This window comes from Protopterus annectens, chromosome 10.part0, assembly GCF_019279795.1.
Source record: "Protopterus annectens isolate FY-2018-M chromosome 10.part0, PAN1.0, whole genome shotgun sequence".
NCBI lineage: Eukaryota > Metazoa > Chordata > Ceratodontiformes > Protopteridae > Protopterus > Protopterus annectens.
In genome coordinates, this window is record NC_056744.1 from 534,711,565 (window position 1) to 534,728,512 (window position 16,948).

Below are 16,948 nucleotides of genomic sequence, written 5' to 3' on the forward strand. Positions count from 1 at the left end.
GCTGGTAGCCAGTCATAAAAGGCATTACATGTAAAACAAACTCTAATTATCTCACCTAAGCAAGGTTAAATTGATTATAACAATTACTTAACTAACAGACTAACAAATCCTAGTGTAACTACCACTACACTAGTAAAGTACAGGAAAAAAAAGAATAACTGGCACTAAAAAAGTGCCTAAGAACTGGACTAAAAAGACACACACAGATGTGACTTTTATTCATAAAAACGTATGGAAACTATAGTTCTGTAGATGCAATTACTGCAAATCACTGTAGTCAATAGAAATAGTAATTCAGACCTAAATTAAACAGGTTAAAATGGATGAATCGAATATGTGTGCATATGTTTTGTTTAATAAATAAAATAGCTTATTCTGTGCAATTAGGTAACTTGGTTCAGTTTGCTAGTCATTCCAAGACTTGTTATATAAACATACAGTATTTGATGGATTGACTGCATAATTCCTTCCATGGATGTATGCTCTTTCTATCTATCTATCTATCTATCTATCTATCTATCTATCTATCTATCTATCTATCTATCTATCTATCTATCTGTCTGTCTGTCTGTCTGTCTGTCTGTCTGTCTGCCTGTCTGTCTATCTATCTATCTATCTATCTATCTATCTAGCTACCTACCTATCTATCTATCTTTTACACAGGTAATGCCACATTACAAATGTGTATCCTCGTATCACAGCTTGCTAATTGAGTAAGATATTACTATCCTAGTATCCAGTTATAAAGAACATTGGTGGTGTGCGACCTTAAATCATGGTACGCTATCTGACAAGCCCTCAGCAACATCTCATTTTATTTAGACATTTGCACTTATCTCCTCTGTGGAACTGATCTCATTCCAGTCCACTCATCAACATGAAAACATTACATGAAAGGCACTCATGTGGCCATCTTTGCTCTTGTTTGCCCTGTCATTTCATTAATGATAACAAGTCAAGCTGCAGATGCAGTCTCTGCTCTGGTGTCAACTTCCCACCTCAGTATCCGTCTATTCCACATTACCCACACTGTGTTTCCTAAAAAGAAAAAACTGTGCAGACATAATTAGGAATAAAAAAAAAACACTCAGACCATACCAACCCTAGCAACACAATGTCTGTCATAACTGTCTCTCTCTCTCTCTCTCTCTCTCTCGTTCCCTCTCTCTCCTCCCTCTCTGCAGTTCCATCTCTCCCAAATTGCTCATATAGAATCATAGCCTAATAGCATGCCATTAACGTAATTGCCAATACAACTAGTGTTCCGTGTCTCCAAGCCATTTACTTCCCTGCAGCATAAGGGAATGAAAGAAAAAAAAGAAAGAGATGGGAAGAAGTTAGGTGTTGACTTCTCTACCTCAGCAGTGTATTTCACTCCCCTATCAATAGTGTATGTCAGGGTCTGCTCTCCTAATGCCACGTACTCAGCATTCAAATCACACTCTCTGGCAGACGTGTGCTGGAGCCTAAACTGATTCTGCCAGGCGAAATAAAATTCCCATTATTTTTAATTAATCCTTAATTAAAATATATTACTCCACAGATTCTGCAAATCTCTCTTAATATGCAAATGTGGCCCATTCAAGGATATTTACATATCATTAATTAAAACAGCACATTCTTTCAGTCTAACAAGCCAAGGGCTGTGTGTGCCAGTCTGACGTATAGGCCTAGGCTTCCCCTCCCCCAACTAATACTACTGAATATCTTGACTGCAAATAGTTTCAGTGTGATTTGTGTTGGCAATCGTATGTAACGAGATGCGATGTGAATTAGAAAAGAATCCCCAAAGGTGAAACATATTTATATTTGTTCTTATGTTGTGTTTATGTGTGTGTGTAAGTGTGAGTACACACACACACACACACACACACACACACACACACACACACACACACACACACACACACACACATCTATAGTCTATGCCTATACATTTATTTATAAAAAACATACACTATGTACACATATATCATCGCAGTATATAAATTTCTCTGTGTGTGTGCGTGTGTGTGTGTGTGTGTGTGTTGTGTGCGTGTGTATATGCATGTGTAAAAATGTACATACAAGTGCACACGCATTCATATACATATATATGTATCTATATATAGATATATAAACTATAGCTATATATGGCTCTATGACAGATTATCGAAGTTCCGAAACTTTGAAATTTACATGGCTTAGAACATATGATCAAAGTTTCATAAGTTTGAATATTAAAAAAAAAAATAAAAAACAAAAAAATTATATTTTTAATGTTTTTGCAGGGGTCAAGCCCTGCTGCACCCCCCACACAGGTGGCTGGCTGGCTGTACCCTCACATCCCTACTAATTAAATATACCAACTCCCGGATCGCACTACGTTGCAGAAAACGGTAACATTACCATTCCACGTTGTACCAAGATCTCCATTCAAAGCATTTGAAGTTTCAAAACTTCGATCATATGGTCCCAACCATATGACTTTCAAAGTTTTGAAAATTCAATAATCTGATAGGGACTCCTATACATAGCTATAGATATGTATATACTGATATAAATTAACATAAAGATGGGTGCTTTCACCTTGTCAGAGCTCTGACAAGGACAAAAGCACACATTTCTTGTTTTAAATTAATAAACCATGGTTTAAACAAGCAATTCCAGCTTGAATCTTTTTTCTTATTTTTGATAACTTTGCAAAGTGATCTTTAACATAGATCTTACATAGGAAACAGTGACAATCACCCATTTTACTAATTCATATGCCAATATCTAGAGCAGTCAATTCTGAACAACTAGTTTTCCATTTATGTTTATATATATATATATATATATATATATATATATATATATATATAGTGACAACTAGAGCTATATATGATGTATATAACATATATAGAGAGATATACAGCTGTATGGCTACCATCATACTAATCAAGCTATTCTGTCAATTCAAGACTTCTCAATAAAAGTTCATCAACTTCTGAGCCTTGACCATGAAGAACTGGGAGAACAGTTCTTGCTCTCTCCTCAGCAGGACTTAGGTTCATAGGTTCATAGGTTCATAGGACAATACCAGGCTATTGGCCTGAAGACCCTTATAAGCCTAGCCAAGAATTTTGCCCATGTTCCCACAAAGTCAGCACCTATTTCCCCTGTCCAGCAGGGCCACAGGTGGGATCCCAGGGGTCTATTTTCTGTTTCCCATCCAGTCAGCCAGGTTCCTCTTAAAAAGTGCTAGTTAGGTACACTGATTGACATGGAGAGTGAGTCTATTCCACAGATGGGGAATCTTTTGGACACAAATCTATCCTGCCAACAAGTTCTATTAATGTCACAGACCAGGGTGAGGCCTTGCGTGCGGGTTGCATGAGTGTAGTTTGAATTACGGATATGCAGCAACTCCATCAAGGCTTTGGATGTCAGACACAGGTCACCTCTGAGCAGTCTGTACAAGACTGAGTAGAGAGACAGGGCTTTTAGCCTATCTGTATAGGACAGGTGTTTGAGACCCTGCATTTTCCTGGTCGGGAACCTCTGTGGTCTTTCCAGCTGCTGCTTGTCTTGGCAAGTTACATGCCAAAGGGGCATTGTACTCGATAATGGGCCTGATAAGGGAAGAGTACAGGGATATTATGACCTCCTTGTTCCTGGATGAAATACCTTTACTTATAAGGTGAGCCATAAGAAAGACTTCCATACAACGGAGGCAACATGGTGGTCAAAAGTCAGGTTGCTATCAATCTGGGTGCCCAAGTCCCTCAAGGCTGATTGCATGCTTAGTACATTGTTATTAATGTGATAATTAGTGGGGATGACATTTTCCCCAAAAGGGATAATGATGCATTTCTTGGCATTCAGTTTGAGGCCATATTTCTGGCACCAGTCATTAGTTTGGGTAAGGCCCTCTTGGAGGATGTTCACATCATTAGGCGAATTTAAGACGCAGCCTAGCTTGCAGTCATCTGCAAACTTGGTCAGGCACAGACCACTGGTTTTGACTTGTACCTCAGAAAAGTATATCCCAAACAGTAGAGTCCCTAAGACCAATCCTTGGGGTACGCCGCTTGTTTTGGGTCTACTACTAGATGTAGCTTTCTCTATTTTGACTGAGTGGGTTCTATCAGTGAGCCAGTTAGCTACCCATCTGGTAACATACAGGTTGTTGCCTAGTTGGGAGAGTTTTTCTGTTGTGCCCAAGTGGGGAATAATATCAAAGGCTTTGGCTAGGTCAAGGTAGACAGTGTGCACCATGTTCCCCTTGTCCATGCCTTTTGTGACTGTTTTGAAGAAGTTGACTAAGTTTAACAGGCATGCTCCCCCTTTGAAAAAAAACAAACTGTGTGGGGTCAAGCATTTGGAGGTTGCCAATGTCTTGTTTATAAGGTCCATGATAATGCATTCCATGGCCTTGCAGATCGGGCTAGTTAGGCTGATGGGCCTATAATTGCCTGGGTCATTGGACACTCCAACTTTGTGTATAGGGATGACAGTAGCTGTCCTCCATTCAGCTGGGACAAAGCCTGTGGTCAGGCTTTGGTTGAATAGGGTGCCCAATGGTGCTGAGATCTCTTGCCTAAGTTCATGTAAGATGTACCCAGGGTGTTGTCAGGTCCCATGGAGGCTGTACTTTTTGTCTTTGAGAGGACATTAAAGACCTGCTCTGTGGTGATGAGGGGAGTAGGGCAGGTGCTGCGGATGTCCTGGTTTATTGATAGGGGGGACAAGGGTGTGAAGTCTTCACTGAACCTGTCTACCAGCAGGTTGGCTATATCTACAACATTTGTGTATGTGTTGTTCTTGACCACCAGTTCAGAGCAGATTTGGGAGTTACCTTTGAGATTGCAGATGTATGTGAAGAAGGCCTTGTGATTGTCCTTAGTGAATGTGGCAAATTTGGACTTGAAGTTAGCCTTAGAGGATTTCACCAGTTACTTTATTTGCTTGTTCAGACAAAGGAGACATTGCTTCCAACTTCACACCTACTCCTTCTTGGTCCTGGACAGCAATTTTTTTCCTTTTATTATAGAGTTTGTTTATTCCTGCTGTCCACCAGACAGGTTTACTCTTCCTTGAGGAAGATGATTTGGTTCTGTCAGGTATTGCTGGGTCCATGTGGCTATGTAGGTGCTCATATAGTTTTTTGGTCCAGGTTGGGCATTAGTGCTAGTTCCAACTGAAGGGATGGTGGCTGTGAAAGTACTTATACCTACTCTTAAGAGGTTGTAGTCAGCTTTGGAAGTTTTATGTTTGACCCTGGTAAGGGGGAGTCAGGGGTGTTGGTGACTTCAAAAGTGATTGCTTTATAGTCAGATCTTATCCAGGAGGATGACACTGCAGGGGTGCTACAGTGGCTACTCATGTTGGTTAGTAGCAGGTCCAGGATATTTTCACCTCTTGATGGAGTATCAACCCGCTGATATAATGCACTGGCACTGACAAAGTCGAGGAATCTCTGGGCATTCGTGTTTGGGCAAGAATAGGTCTTCCACTCTATGGTTGGGTAGTTAAAGTTGCCCAGTTTCAGAGTAGAGGGTTGAATCTTGATGGATTCTAGTAAGTGCAGATAGGTGGAATGGGTGTCCTGAGTCATGGTTGGACTTGTACACTTCCTCCCTATAAAGAACACAGTGTAGCTTCCATTCTGTTTGTTCTATGGGATGTGAACTGATGGATCAGCATGAATGTGTGATTAGTCACAAAAAAGTGCAATCTGACTAATACTGATACAATCATATGCATATCGATACCAGTTATGAGAGGCTTGGGAGCACGGTCTGATTATGTGAGCTGATCATAGTGTGTGTTGTGTGTGTGTGTGTGTGTGTGTGTGTGTGTGTATGTTTGTGCATGCATGTGTGTGTGTGTGTGTGTGTGTGTGTGTGTGTGTGTGTGTGTATATGTGTGCATGGGTGTGCGTGTGTGTACATGTGTGTACGTGTGTGTGTGTGTGTGTGTGTGTGTGTGTGTGTGTGTGTGTGTGTGTGTGTTCACATGCATGCATGTGTTAAAGACACACATTAGACAAAGAAGCATGCACATTGACAAAGAAAATATGTGCATGTGTTTTGTGGGGTGTGTTTGCGTGTGTCTGTATGTATTTATAAAAACACACACACACACACACACACACACACACACACACACACATGGACATGCCTATATATACACAAACTTTTTTAGTATTTTAAGAATGGTGGAAAATGTTGTCTCATTTGCTTTACACACAGACAAAATTAGCTGAAACACAATGGTGTGGCCCAGCTGTTATACCCTCTTTGTGTAGATAAACTTCCCAAAAGGTATCAAAGCATATCAGCACCCATCTTTGGCAATGGTACATGGCAAGGATGTGACCAAAACTTTCCTTTCCCATGTGGATGTTATCTTCTGCCATGAACACAGCAAAGCAGACTGTGGCACATGTCGTTGGGTTACAACAGCAGGATAATAGTGTTTAGTGAATGGTTATAATCTGTCAAGTAGCAACTAGATAAGTTGAAGCACAGCAATTCTTCATCCCCATACAACATCATTGTCAAGTACAATTTCTATTACAGCATCAGCAGTGATTTACTGTTTTTTTTATGTCTCATTTCTTCACAGTTGTGTAACCATGGAGTTAGTATATATACAAAGTAAGGAGGCATTGGAGGTAAACTTTCTCACATTGGAGTGCTGGGAGTTACTTTATGTTATGTTTTTCAGCTTTTCATCTGGGCAAGGTTACAACTTATTGTTTTCGTCTGGCCATAACCCTTTCATATGTAATGCAATGAAGCCTTGTGGAAGCTTTTATAGTTTGTAGGTATGCAAGACTTGAGCCTCTAGATATCAAGTGAATGTAGTACAAAAACAAATGTGCCAGGAAGGTATTGCACACATTTTCTTTTTTTCCCACTCTTGCATCTGGTTTTGCTTTACATTCAAATGCAGGGAAATAACAAAGGCAAATCAAACATCTGATCCCGAATTTTACATGCTAATTAACAACTCCAAACCCTCACTTATCTCTGCATTATTTAAGGAAAATTGTAAAGCTCCATTTAATGTCATTTAATGACTTAACTATTAAAGTTTTACTCTTGTTTTTACTAAGTAAAAAGGGAGTGAACCCAGATATTGTTTTATTTATTGGAGGAACAGAGCAACAATCTCTTTCCTGCTTTCTTAGTATAGACAGTTGGAAGACATTGCCACCTTAACCACTAACAAGACATTTACAAAATCAAAGTTTCTTCTATTCTCCTACTCATATAAAGCCATTGCACCGCACTATTATGATCCCTGGATTTTTCTTCAACCATATGAATGGGATACATGACTAGTTTCTTCAACCATATGAATGGGATACATTACTAGATCTATGGATGGGAAACAGAAAATTTACCCCAGAACTGTCCTTTTTATACAAATGGATACAGGCAGCTCCTAAATGCTTTATCCCATGCATGGGTCCCCTTAAATTATCTATGGTGTGATCCCAGTTATTTTTATTAGGGGTAATATGTAATTATCGTTCATGGGATGGGTAAGGCCAATCTATAAACAAATGGGATAGGTTATTTGGAGCACAAAAAGGGAAATTGGCCTGGCCTAAAATGGCCTGCAAGGGCAGCTGACTTAGAACTTACCTACGAACCTATAAGTGGAAATTTTTCGGTCTGTTTTGATCTTATCTGCAGGTGTGCCATGTAAAGAATATTCTAGCACAAGCTCCAGAAAGCTAGACTACTTGCAGGTAAGCATAGCCCCTTCATTTATTGTTTTTAATCCTTCTATAAATAATGACATCAGTTATGACATCATCTAATATTTCACTGTGACCTGTAGAGCAGTCCTAAGGCCAGTAGTGTGCACTGTTGCTATAATTTTACAATATCACATAGTACAGCTAAAGAACCAAGGTACTAACAAACTTTATCTTCTGGTGTTGGGCTTGTATTTTTATGTCCAGTTGTATATTGTGAGACACTTGAGAAAGTCTCCTAAGTAGACAGATACTCACTGGATAACCTACCTAGCAAATAAAGAAAAAAAAAACGGTTTATACCAGACACTAGGACTTTTCCTCCTCATAAGGCAGCCTCCCAGTGAGTTGACAGGAGCCTACCTCTCCAAAGCCAATCTCATCTGGTAGTTTGTCATGCTGGCAGGCAGGGTGAATGAAAAAATTACTGATTGCATATCATCTCCGAAAAGCAACCGACCTGCATCTGACTGTCTGTTTTCAAGTCAGTAGGTATATTACCCCAGCACTGTCTGTTATGTGTACCACTGGACACTTGGGTATGTGTAGCACTATAGTAGCTACAGGGACCTTCTAGAGACAACCAGATGACCACCTGGGTAAGCCACAGGTGCTGGCCTGTGGGACACTCAATACACTTCTCAGTACACTGCTTCAACAGCTAGATGAGTATATCTGTCCCCCCAGCACTTCATAAGAGAGAGAGAGAGTGAGAGAGAGAGACAGACAGACAGAGAGAGAGAGAGAAACACACATCATCAATCTCTTCTGTGGTATTACCTGCCTCCAAGAAGTACTTGATACACATGGTTATAAAGGTACCAGTTGTGTGCGGGTGCATCATGTCAATAGTAAGGTCTACTGTTGTTTTAACTGTGAGGTAGTGTATAATACATAGGAGATGAAAAACCAGTTTGTCTGTACTGTAGTTTGGCAGCAACCATTATTCCCAAATCTGGCCTACAAGATATCCATATTATCACTTCCTGTGTAGTGAAATTCCAGAGTCATCTAGTTGTTAAGTGCTGATAATGTAGTGTAATGTGGTAGTCAGACATATACAGAGATCGCCAATGAAGGCATAGATGATGACAGCAGTGTGGAAGCCACACAGCACGACCAAATTGCAGTACAACACTGTCCAAGCACAAATCAGAAACATCATAAACTGCACATTCAGTCTACTGAAGGTGCAGTTCTTCTATCTGGATAGGTCTGGTGGAGCACTGCTTTATGTCCTTGCCACAGTCTGATAGATATTCATAGCATGCTGTATTATACATAATACATTTACTGGGCTGCATGTTGACCAGCCATCTGTCTTAGGGAAATGTAGGCAATCTGCAGCATCCCATATCATAGCCAACACAATATTCTCATTCAAAGACTATGAGGCTAAGTAACAGCAAGAAGCAGGCACACCACACAATCCCAGACAGAGATGGGCACAGTACATGGCAGCACATATGAAGCAGTGAGACAGGCAATGACTGACAATGTGATGTCACACAGAAGAAACATGATTCATGTAGTGTTAATTAAATGGCATATTTGGGCTTCAGTATTTGAGTCACACTGTGCATTAGACATGTCCATATGTGGCTACAAGAGTGGTTCACAGCAGTCATCATTTACACAGGCTCTATAAGACATAATGACACATAGCTAATATGACAACCACAGTGGGTGTCCATGTCACTGGGGTGAGATGAGAGCTTTGAGACAAGAGGTACTCTCTGTCACAGATGATATCCCCTAGTGACAGCAAGGAGGTGATCTAGGACCACTCTGTTTAGTGATGTGGTAGGAATAAAAGTCCCTTGCGATAAGAATGTTGTATTACTGTAGGAATGAGACCTTTATTAAGATTCCTGGTGAGGTGCTCTGCATCTGGAGCTGGCATGTATTGCTGCCTAAGATGTGGGGTGATATACTCCTAAACTTGCAGGTGCATTGTGTGTGCATGCAACAGCCTTCCAGTACAACCACCCACTGTATGTAGCTGCTCACAGCTACAGATGACACTGTTGAACAAAGCAGCTATTGTGCATTTGATATCTGCTTCACCTAGGGGTATGTGGAAGCAATGTATGCCACCTCCATCCCCATGAGACCCAGCATGGCATTGTCTCTGTATGCTGTGGATACACAGAATTGTCAATGTTGAGTGCCATACACACAAGCCAAGCACCACACTAATCAACTCTATGTTGACATGAGTAGCAGCAGATTGTGGTCACATGATAGCCCTGCATGTCTGCTGGTTAAGTTTGTCTGCTATGTGCATATTAGGGGACAGCTGTGACATACGACTGTCCTGGAGCCACCTTCAAGGACTTACAAACAACAAATTCAGTCCCTTTCATTACTGCAGCTGTGCTGGTTCTTTCTATCATAATGGAGAGAGCAATCATCCATGTTGTATACCCTGTAGCACTGTTATGTGTAAGAACACATTTTTATCTTGAACAAACAGTGGCAATACACTTTAACTTGATCTTAGTCTCAGCATCATCACCAGACTGTGGAATGCTGACATCAGCTTGTTGCCCTGACTCAGCCTGTGCAGGTGTTACCAGGGCAGTGGTCTGCCATATGAATGTACAGTATAAGAAAGAACAGACTTAATGCAAATACCCCTCCATGCTACAGCTGAGATCCTGTGTTATGCAGGTAAACAATGGTTAATAAAACACAGATGTAGAACAGATACACCTTCCCAGGCACTTCTTTATGCCTGCAGATCTAATATACCTTGAGACACACATGCAGTGGTATTTATGGCCATCCTATACCTTGCATGTGCATAGCTGCTGTATATATATATATATATATATATATATATATATATATATATATATATATACATACACATATATGTACATATATATATATATATATATATATATATATATATATATATATATATATATATATTCAGTATAGTTACTAACCTGGTGCATCACCATTTGAAAAGCACAAGCGTTGGCCAGTGCCAAAATCTGTGTCCATTCCTCTAGACATATTACCTACACCTTTATCATCTCCATGCAGAAATATGAGCACCTTCTCATCAGTTAGTCTTGTAATGAGGGGAGCACCCCTAACCAGATGTTGACCTCTCTGCTGCTGTGGTGCATGTCTTTTTGCAAGTCCACCTGATCAAGTCAGTCACACACCTTCATCATTCCTATGCTTTTGGATTGCATGCACCAAAAACACCGATGTTGTGGGCAGATTTCCCAGATGGTCCCTTTGTGGTTGGGGAGCACCATGTCTTCCCAGCAGGTGCCACCAATGGCTATTTTAAGCATGCAACAAAATGTCATTTACTACTCAGCTGAATTGGTCCAACCTCTGTCATGAACCTCCACTCCAGGAAATTATATGAAAACAGGAAGCACAGATATAGGCCAGTACATACGAGGGGCAGCAGACTGCCAATTATAAACAAAGGGCTATCACAGGCATACACAACAATACAGGTTTGTACAAAGAAAGGAACACACTTGTTGCTGCATACATGCTATGCTATAGACATTGATAGGGACAGATGTGTATGTATGCAGCTGTGGTAGCTGTTATACAGAGGCCTACAGGGCTATGCAGATGAAGGGTGGACTTCACAGACATCTTGTTTAAAGTGCACCTAGATGACACAGGCGACATTGAACTACTGAGCTGTGATGTTGGGCTTACACATTGGCAGACCCACTACAAGTGACCCTACAGCATACATAGATGCAAAAACATATACAGCATGCCTGTGAAGGATGTACAGCATACTATAGGGATAGGAAGTTTGAATAAGTTTCAGAAACCATAGTACAGATTAGTCTCTGTGCCAGTGCATTGTTCTAAGGCACAGGCTCATATGTACAGCACATCTAAGTAATATATCTTACCCCAGTATTGCAGAACACTGGGTACCACGACAGGGCTGTCTCTTCCTTAAACTATGCTTCTGTGCTGTCAGAAACCTGCTTCAGACTGATACATGGTTTGCTGATGACACTATTTTTACTGCTGCATGTTTTGGGTGTAAAATGGCAGCACATCTGCTTAAGCAGCAAATATATAGCAATCTGTGTGCTTTGCATTCAAATAAGAGTAGGTTCTGCATTTGCCTGTGAATTGCTGTATTTCTGTAATGCACATTGGTGGCATGATATAAATCTAATTTGTACCACACAGAACTGATTATCCTTCGCAGTAGGACCTTTTAGAATGCTTGTGCATGTGTAAACATTGTGCTTTGATGTGGCATTAGCTTGCGACTCATTTTTTTTTCTATGTAATTAGTCTGAACTACTTTGTTATTGCTTACATTTCTGTACTTTTTGTTTGTGATTTTTTTTTTATTTCACTCAGGCTAAACCTTAAATGGGTCAATATTGATCACTGCACTACTTCGGTAAAGAAATTTTAACTAGCTAAATTAATAAATTCCATTTCCAGCATATCATTTTGTTTCATATGACATTTATGGCAATGATTGCCAGTGCCAGAGACCCTTGAAGAGTGCCTGCTTGATGTGCTATGAAATTTAAGATGCTCTTCTGTTTACATAGCTAGCTTAGGGAGAGACAGTGAGGAGCTTGCGCTGGTCCATTTAGGAAAGAGGATGCACTATGCTTGGTTCATAAGCCTATTACAAAATAGCAAAATAGTAATAATATACATTTCAACATGGAGAACATAAATCTATTTTGTAAGAGCATTAATGTGTATGAGAGTATAGTTGGTTGTAAAACAACTGCAGTTATAGTCTTGGACAGATACAGATGTGTGACTTACCTTGAAACTAAGCATACAACTATCACCGAACAACCGATACCCTTTTATGTCTTAATGCTTACTTAATGCATGGCAACATATTTTGACTTATTTGAAATGATACAATGACTGGTTATTAATATTCCTAAATGAGCATGCTGATTGGTCAGCCCAATCAGCATACCCGTTGTAAATCCTAGCATATACCAATGGGAAAAGGTCCGGTCGCCGGACATTTTCCATTGCTATATACTGTAATTTTAATGTTTTTTTTAACAAAAGTAAAAAAAAAAAAAAAAACAGAGCAAAGGAGACCTTCTTCTCTCCGTTGCTTTCTTTCCCAAGCACTGATGTACTAGGCATGCATGGGAATGCAAGTCCCATACGCATGCGCAGTACATCAAAAAAACGCAACAGGATATTACCAACCGCAGAAGGACAGCAAGGTGCCATTATACAAAAACATTATTTAAGAAAAATAAGTATTTTTTTTTAAATAATGTCATTGTATAATAGCAATAAGTGACTCCGTGGTGTGGTATATAAAGATTTACCCACAGGTGTCTTTATTTAATCACTCAGGCTTCGGCCTTGTTATTAAACCACACCAGCAGTGGGTAAATCTTAATATACCACACTGACGTCATCGGTTATTGCTTAATAACAGTACAGGACTTACTGGCATTTTTAGCTATAGCGATAGTAGTGCATAATATTACTGTGGTGATTAATCTACAGCTTCAGTAAGCAATAAGGTCTTCAGAAAGTATGGATCCATAGTTTAATTATCAAAGCAGTATTATTGCAAATGTTAGCAGGCCAATCAAATGCTGAGGATGTACATTTTCAAATCAAAATGAATCAATGGCATTTCGCATCGGGGAAATGCATATCCTTTTTATTCTTTAAGACTCTGGGTGTTATAATGAAAAATTAACTTAGAACTCAAGTTTTCTTAATTTAAAGTGCATATTGAATTGATTGAGGGACTGCCGGCAACTTATTTTTCATTTATCCTTGTCGTCTGCTGCAGTGCTGTCAGGGATGTACATTCTTTAAAACAATCATATAAATTGGAAGGCATATTATATTTAATTATAGTCAGAGAAGATATGCCTCTTAATGGTAATGGTAACTTGGACTAACACTGGCGCACAAATCTCAGCAGTTAAATTCCACAATAAAAACATGAATATTCCAAATAAGAAAATAATTTCACTTACCAGTGAGTTTAGACCCCGGGGCAAATGGCTCTTTGCTGTGTGAAGAGTATAGAGAAAGAAAAGATCAGCTATTCAGCCCCATCAGGGAAACACCGACGATAAAAAGTAATTAGACGGCGTCAAAATGCTACTAAGACAGGGGCTGCAGACAATGAAGACAATGGCAAAAGAAGTAGGTAGGTTTCTAGGTCTTAGCTGGAGTGGATTTACATCTGATACTCTTTGCTTGTTCCCTATTTTAATCTTATTGCTTGTTAGAAAAATCTATACATGCTGCTTAGAAAATATATTTACAATGTATGCTGCTTGGGAAAATGTGTATTCAAACATTCAAACACATATAAGTTGTGTGGTCAAATATATAGAGAAATGTGTGCTTTAGTTAGGAATAAATGTACTTAAATCCATAATAGAGAACAAAGTTTGAAAAGTAGTATATAATGCATTTAATTCTGTCTTGCTAGAATAATAGTAGAAATAAACTTGCATATTATTGCTTGAAGCACAAGCTGCAGTGTTATCAGAAATTTGGCCTTGGCAGCGTGCAAGCACAGCCTGGCTCATATCTTTCAAGTAAAGATTATTTTGCAAAGTTAGAAAATAATAAATCTGTTCGCATGTGAATCTTCTGCCTGCTTCCACCAGAAGAATAGCCTTGTGCGCACTATCAGAGATAGTGCCCAGCTGGTGAACAAGAAAGACAAAGAGAGGCATTAAAGAAGACATATATCTATTGTATTCGAACTAATCTAAGAGCCTTGAATTGGCTACATCCTCAGGAGGTCATCGTGACTGACCAGGTGCTTGCAAGGCTGTAACATTCTCATGGGAAAAAGACTTTTTGAAAAACACAATGTCAGCACTTTTTCATAAGTTACTATGATGTAAAGACCCTGTCACTGACCACGCCAGTGAGGTGGGCAAAACTGATAATGACATGTATAAAAAATGGTGCCCTCTGTGAATAAACTAGTCAAAATTCTGTACAACTTTGTGTATGGTTTTTTGCCTCCTAATGTACATTAGAGTTTGAGATATTCGAGTTCTCCTGCATTATTGTTTGTTATTGATTGACATTGTTTTGAATAACTCAATGATTTTACAGTCTGACTCTAACAAATTTATTTAACATTTTGGTCCTTCGGACCGGAATTCCCTTGGTAAGCTGCAGGTCAGAATATATAGGTGGCACCGAAATCTGCGCAGAAGAAGGAAAGACCTCCGACTGAATTGTCGTGCCCAAAGAGGCTGTCCACTTGTCTGATCTGTGGCCGAAAGCGGAAAACTGGGTCCTAAAAAGCATATCAAACATAAGCAGGAGGCTCGGGTAAGCAGAATTCCTCTCTTTGTTTTGTTTTAGATCGGGGACCAGGTTACACTGTGCTATTGCTAAGGTTTGTGATAGCAGGGAGAGAGGTAGTCAAGTATTGTATCTTGAGTCATAGATCAGGAAATAAAACAAAGCAAAGTAAACAGTCATTCTAGACACTACTGTGAATACGGGAATAAGATACCACGTGGTACAAGAGAAAGGGTTACGTAACAGTTCTTTTGTTCTCTCTCTCTTCTTTTTCTCTTTCAGAGACATGGGAAATGAATGCACTAAAGGGTCACGTGACCGCCCTAACAGAAGATGCAAAATATATGCAATTACAGAGAGCAGATAATGTGAGATATTTTTCAAAATGGGTTAACAAGTATGACTTTGATGGTAAATTAGATAAAATGTCATTAGTAAAACTTTTGAAACAGTTAAAATCTGACGCAGAAGGTCAGGCAAAAACAACAACAGTTGGCGTTCCTCAAGCACATAGGTGGATTGAGGAAGTGAACCGAAGGAACAGAAAAATAAAAATGCAAAGGCATTATTTTTAGACAAAGAGGATAATAACATAATAGTAGCATCGGTCCCTCCCCTACCACCTCCTCCGATGCCTTACTCAGAATATGAAGCGGGAGGGCGGGCTGGACCCCCCCCACGTTACCCAGAGACAACAGGGATATTAAGACAACCATTTATAAGAGAACCTATCGGGACTAGATCCCGAACACGCCAAACGCTCATAGATGTTCAACCAAGCGGAAGTTTATTAGATGAGAGTGAGGAAATCTGTCCATTAATAGAAGTACCAAACCCACAGGCAGGACAGGAGGGCCAAGCCTCAACTCTCTTAGTATATAGACCATGGACACCGGAAGACATCCGAAAAGCTACAGAGGGAATTCCCCATCCAAAAATTAACTTTGAGAAATTTCTACAGGATTTACAGGGCATGAGATTGAGTTACCACCTAAATGGGGAAGAGGTAGAAAGGGTAGTTAGACAAATTTTAGGTCCGGACTGGCACATGATTTGTGGCGCCTGGAATGCCCGTGACGCGCAACACAGGCCACTCCCACATAGTGACGCAGAACTAGATGCTAGATTGAAAGGTCTTACAGACCGCATTACTGAAAAATGGAAACCTAGGGCAGACTGGACTTGCATTAACCAATGCGTACAACAAGATAATGAAACAGTGGATGCATACTATGGTAGATTATTAGAATGTTTTAATAACCATAGTGGCATGCCTATTCCTGAAAATCAAAAGAATGATAGCTCATATGAACAACAGTTGAAGAATGCATTTTTGAAAGGTTGTATTGCGCCTATCAATAGCTTCATCACGAAGCACATGATAGATCACCGAACAAGTAGGCTTCAAGCCTTGTTAGAGTATGCTAGACATGCCGAAAAACATTTTAACAGTAAAAAGAAAAAGAAAACGCAGGTCTTCACAGCTGAAGACGGTGCGGAAGTTTTGTAGTACAAACAGCCAAGAAGGGTGTTTAAATACTCAGGGTAACAAACGCTCTGACAGAAACTCAGAAATTTATGAGGACAGGAAGAAAAGAGGTGAGTGCTTCAATTGCGGTAAGAAGGGACATTTGGCAAGGGATTGCAGGAGCAAGGCACCTGTGGAAAAAAAGGATAAGGAAGATGAGGATTGACTATATGACAGTTATGCTGCTCAGCAGTCACCAGGAGAGACTAATGAGCAAGGGAATGATGTAGATACCTTAGAAGAAACAAATGACATGCAACCGGATGTAGAAGTTGGGGAAAGTGAAGTTTTGGATTTGGCATTACTGAGCTTAGAGCTCTATTTAGCAGACACGAAACCGAAGTTACACTTCTGGTGGAAGGAGAGAAGTCAAATTTTGTGTGACT

At 39.8% G+C, this 16,948-nt stretch overlaps 1 protein-coding gene across 1 annotated transcript in view; it reads right to left on the reverse strand.

The window, feature by feature from the left end:
* PBX1 (PBX homeobox 1) overlaps positions 1–16,948 on the reverse strand; it is a 1,500,039-nt gene that overhangs the window by 983,855 nt on the left and 499,236 nt on the right. The gene's annotated exons all lie outside the window — the stretch shown is intronic.